Source organism: Nicotiana tabacum, chromosome 8 (genome assembly GCF_000715075.1).
Source record: "Nicotiana tabacum cultivar K326 chromosome 8, ASM71507v2, whole genome shotgun sequence".
In the NCBI taxonomy this organism is placed as follows: domain Eukaryota; kingdom Viridiplantae; phylum Streptophyta; class Magnoliopsida; order Solanales; family Solanaceae; genus Nicotiana; species Nicotiana tabacum.
In genome coordinates, this window is record NC_134087.1 from 70,780,757 (window position 1) to 70,786,124 (window position 5,368).

At 35.1% G+C, this 5,368-nt stretch overlaps 1 long non-coding RNA gene across 2 annotated transcripts; it reads right to left on the minus strand.

Moving 5' to 3' along the window:
* Positions 1 to 277: 277 nt before the first annotated feature.
* On the minus strand, positions 278 to 3,572 carry LOC107772106 (uncharacterized). Of its 2 annotated transcripts, XR_012694522.1 has the most exons (6): positions 3,410 to 3,572; positions 2,977 to 3,134; positions 2,472 to 2,595; positions 1,976 to 2,269; positions 1,625 to 1,821; positions 278 to 717 (listed from the first exon to the last, which is right to left on the minus strand). It is a non-coding gene; the product is annotated as an uncharacterized LOC107772106 (long non-coding RNA). The 2 variants fall into 2 exon arrangements; XR_012694521.1 differs by having other exon boundaries at positions 278 to 1,821.
* Between the last annotated feature and the right edge of the window lie 1,796 nt (positions 3,573 to 5,368).

Genomic DNA, 5,368 nt, shown 5'->3' on the forward strand with positions numbered 1-5,368 from the left:
CAGGCATTTTGCACACACATTGGATCACATCATTTCTTATAGTCATGGTTTCTAGCAAAGTATAACATACCAGAACCAAGCATTAAGTCTATAGGCATGGTTGCTCGTATAAGATGATTAAATATAATAAGGTACCTATAGACATGATTCCTAACACATCACATATAATAGCACACTGTTGGACCTATATGCAAGATTTCTAACACATTACATATAATAATATATAGTTGGACCTATAGGCAGGATTTCTACCTAACTTTTATTGCAAAAGAATGTAAAATAAGAAACCCTTCCCAATTTCACTAACACCCCAGAATTGTTATTACAAAATAATTATTATACACCAGAATTTAATGTAATAAACTACAAAGTAAGTATAACTATAGGGAGCCTACTGTAGGCCCAAATACACCTGGGCAGGCCAGGCCTTCAACTCACAATAGCTCTAAAATCCATGTTCATAGATACAACATAACCAGTTGTTGAGGGATTCACCCGTATATCAGAACCCAAATCCCTAGTGTATCAGAGTTTCCAAGGGCTTCAAGAACCCAAGGCAGTGCTCACACTAGAGAGATTGATCAGAAACAGTTCAAGGAAAGACTAGAGGCCAAGTCCTAGTATGTCAGAGTTCACAAGGGTCTCACATGGACCCTGAGTATTGCTCACACTAGGAGGTCAGAGGACAGAACCTAAATAGCCTTGGCTTTCAGCTGGCTAAGAATGAGGATTCAAAAGGATCAGATAGTGAAGGAATAGGGGGAAGTAGAATGTATTAGGGAATCCACTTAAGGGCATAGTCATATATTGAACATATACAAATAGTAGACATGCTTAATCCCAAGCAAACTTAGTCAAGTTTTAGGGAAATAAATTCAGTCACATGATAATAAGACAAGTTATACAGTAGATTCATAGTGATAACAGAGGATCCAGATTAGACTAAGCGTAGGGATTAGTGTCATAGGAAGGAATCACAATAATTAGCAATAGATTAGGACATGTTAAAATTGATTGGGGCAATTACTAGAAGTGTCATAATATAGTAAGAACAGAGTTAAACATGCCACATTATAATGTACTCAAAGCAGAGTTGTTATACCATTAAGGAAGATATCTATACCTAATTAATCAATCCACAGGAAAGGCATAAAAGCATACTTACAAGCAGGTTCATAACTTAACTTCAAGAGATAGTTATCAATAATATAGACTTAAGCAGAATTTCATTAATCAACTCAAAATAAAGTTCAAATATGTCTCAAACTACAAGTAATATCATTTAGGATGATATAGTCTAATTGTAGTAACACATTGAGCAAATAATCATAATAAAATGGTAGAGGGTCTAACAACTCACCAGTTAAGATGAAACATAGAAGAAAGGAATCCAACAGTGTAGTAAATATTAGCAAACAGAAGCAAGAACTTGGGGATTTTTGACCTTGGCTTTCAGCCAGCCAAGAATCAAAATACAGAGTAAGATTATTCAGTAGAGTAGAAGCACACGACTTTAGTTTATAGTGGTATAAATTCATGCAAATATCTACTAAGGTTAACTAATCTCATGTGGTTAAAGCAAAATTAGTTTGAAGTGACTTTAAAAAAATGGTGCATGCTTTACCTGTATTTGTGGACCATTGAGGCGGCCAAAAACTTTCACAACCAGCACAATCGCCCTCTCTAGTTCTTACTGTTCGATCACCACCACGACAAAATTCCTTTGTAGCGAAGCGGGAGTGAGATTGTACCATTCATATAAGAGCCCAAAAAAGGTTTTGTTTTACAATAGCAAAAGATCACATAAAAGGTCAATACTTCCTGCAGTTGGAAAGCATAAATTGGCGCGTAAGAAAGGCAATCCGGATTGTAATAAAGAAATAAATAAATCAAACTGCATTATATTATAAATATATTGATTCAGAAGTCAGAGAAAAGAAGACAATTTCAACTATAAATACTTAAAAAATCTCACCTTTACACTTTTTTTGATGGTGTTGGTGGTTGTAGTTTCAGCCTTGCGCTTGAATATTTAGATATCACATCTGCTGTTTTCCATTTCTATCTCATCTGTACTTTGAGGCTTTACCTTGTTTTGGCTTCTCTCGCTAATTATTGGTGCAAAGATATGTTCCTTTTCTACGTAGGACAAAACTGATAGACTTGTACGCACAAAGTCAGAACTTTTTCAAGATGATTTTCTTAATTGAATTCGAAAGATTCTGTCTGAAAATGTGTCCAAGACATGGTTAATGGACAAGAGTTGTTTCTGAAAATGAAGAAAGTCAATTTTCAGATTTAAAGTGCCGGATAAAACAAAGTTGAGTGAAAGTAATATAAAAGTACATATAGATAATATTTTGCATGCAAAAAGGATTCAATAATGACTCATATAACTTCGCTAGAAATGATAGACTAAGAACATGTATAAAGTGCAGTAACAGAAATAAATAATTTGTATAAGTTTATACCTTGACACAGGTTGTGTCAAATATGTCTTCTGCTGTCATTGAGAGCATCTTTTCAGCGACATCACCGGAAATCATTGCAGTTGTTGAACCGCTACCATCAATAAGATCAATCTGAAACATACACCTGCAACCAAAGATGGTTTACATGTTGCAAAGATGTATTAATTCAGATACAGGTATAAATCTTGCAATAACTTGGAAGTTGTTATGTCATATTTATCAGATACAACTATAATGGAAGAGTCTCTTTTTAACTATTGATTTACAGGTGACAAAAATTTATTATTCAAAAGAGATATACTTTATTTATTTCTTACATTAAGTTTTCTGGAATTTGATTATGTAGTTAAGGGGTAGAAGGGAGAAGTTCAGTTGTTAAACAAATATGTACAATTTATTATCAGCAACCACTTATGCTAATTGTGTGGTATGGAGCTACAACACTAAGTAAGTGACAAATTATTTTTACTTCTACAAACAAAATTATATGGCAAAGCGATAATACCGAGGAACTAAAGTTGTCCTTCGTTTATACTTGGTGCAGTCAAAATCTCTTCTTTCCTTAGTTCGCAACTTCTGTTTGCAACCCGAGCATTCAAGCACACAGAACTTTTGCAAGTCACTTGAAATTGATATTTCGGCCTCGACATAAAAAATCCCAGTCTGGCAACAAAAAGAAAATCACATGTTCATCCGGGTTTTATAAGTAAACTACACACATTTAGATATCTACACACTTACAGAAGTTTGTGACTGAATTTATAGAGACAGGATATAATTGTAATTTTGAATTAAAACCAAATGTGAATTAAAAAAGAAAAAATAAGTACTTTCATTATTATTAAATGTTAATAAACAAGACTTTTTCTTTAACTCCTCTTTTACTTCACATAGCTTTTCACTCCTTTCCCTCATAGCGGAATAGTTGGTTTTATTACCTACAAACCAAAATTAATTCCTGCAATGGGAATAATTTTTTGTTGGGTAGGAATCATGAGAGAGGTGGATGAACTTGGTGATCTTGAGAAGTTGTCTGATGCACAACCTCCTGCGAGCATGTCTTTGTTTGCTTTTGCCCTATCATCACAACATATAGGAAATTGAATACGTTGTACACGTATATAATGAAGTCAGAGAATAACGTAAGGATTTAAACATAGAAATTACGGGGTTTGGGTAAGGTATATATAATTTACCATCTGATCAGAGGTTGCCCAATAGGGGCCTGCCCACCGATTATAGCTCGATGGTGGTGAAAATAGTGTAATACTGTATATATATATAGACCCTCTTCTCTCTTGACTGAATAAAGACAAAACTAAACTGAATATGAAGTCCCGATAAGGAATAATATTGTAACTTATGAGACTAGAATAATGTGAATAAATTCATGAATACGAACTTCTCTTTATGTCTCATTATTAACACATGTAGCTACGAGATCATGCCAAAATGAAGGAAGGGCTTAGCCTTAACATACCTTATCACAATCTTTCCAATCACCAAGTTGAACTCACCTCTTTGCACCTTAATCGACAAGAATGATAACAATACTATCGTTAAGTTACGAAAGGTACAACTATCGCAACACTTATTTGGACCTCGACCTGCATATTTTGGAGGGCCACAATGGACAACAACTGCTAGTATATCTGCCAATATAAGGTTTTTTGAGAGAATATTTTTATAAAAAAAAAAAGTATAATGAGGTATATATATTAATATTTTTGAAAAAAATGAAGTATAATGAGATGTGTATATTATATAGAATCATATATGTTTCATCAACTAATGTTGGGTAGAAGTGAGTTACCAATTTCTGTAGCAGGATCAGGGGTCATATGAGCAATGTGGTCAAAATCAGCAAGATTCAACTTGCGTGGTGGTGGCAATGGTATCTCTCTCTCACTATTTTGTTCGACCAGTTCTACTATAGTTTCTTTGTCAAGCACCCAATAAAATTTATGTAAGGGTCTTCCATACTGTGTAGATGAAACTTTAACTCTTGCAGTGAAGATGAGATATGTGTGGAAGAGCTTAAGCTTGTCTGCATAATATTGAATGTCATCTCCCCACACCAGGGGCGGACCTAGGTTGGTAGTTGAGGGGTCACGTGATCCCGTTAGCCTCGGCAAAAATTTTGTATATACATTGTGAGCACGTGATTTTTGCTTCACGGAAATTACTCCAAAAGAAATCAAAAAATAAAACAAATGGTTTTGTTGTACAATTTTTTGGATTTTACGTGGCATTTTTGGTAGTTAGTTGTAGTTTGTGTGTGATTGTTTAGTTTTGTTGAATGAAAATGCAAAAATGCATGTCTCATGTGAGTTTAGGATATCGTTCTACTATTAGGAATTAATCAAACCATAAGTTGGTTTTAAAAGGGAAATCACAAAATATGCAGCTGTTATTCTATTTGTTGTCCTTGAGTGATTTTATTTTAATTAAATGTTAATGTGTGTGATAGTTGTTTAATATTTGTGTAGTTTTGTTTTACAATTTAGGTGGGATTTTTAGAAATTAAAGAAGAAAAAGAAAGGGGTTTTCGGATTGGGCCAGTTTGAATTAAATAAGACCAGGCCCAAACCAAACCCCTCACAACCCAGTCCGAATACCCTTTTACCCGGTCCAATTAGGCTGGCCACACGACCGTCCAAACGAGGTCGTTTTGTCACCCTCAATTTGGATCGTTAATCTCACTAGATTGACGGTCCAGATCACTCACCCATAACCCCATACCCGACCCGTTACCCGGACCAACCCCGACCCCAACACTAAACCAAACGACACCGTTTGATTAGCTCTTGGATCTTGGCCGTTGATCTTGACTGATCCAATGGCCAGGATCAAAACACACCCCCCGTATATAACCCCTCATCTCTCACCACGCACCC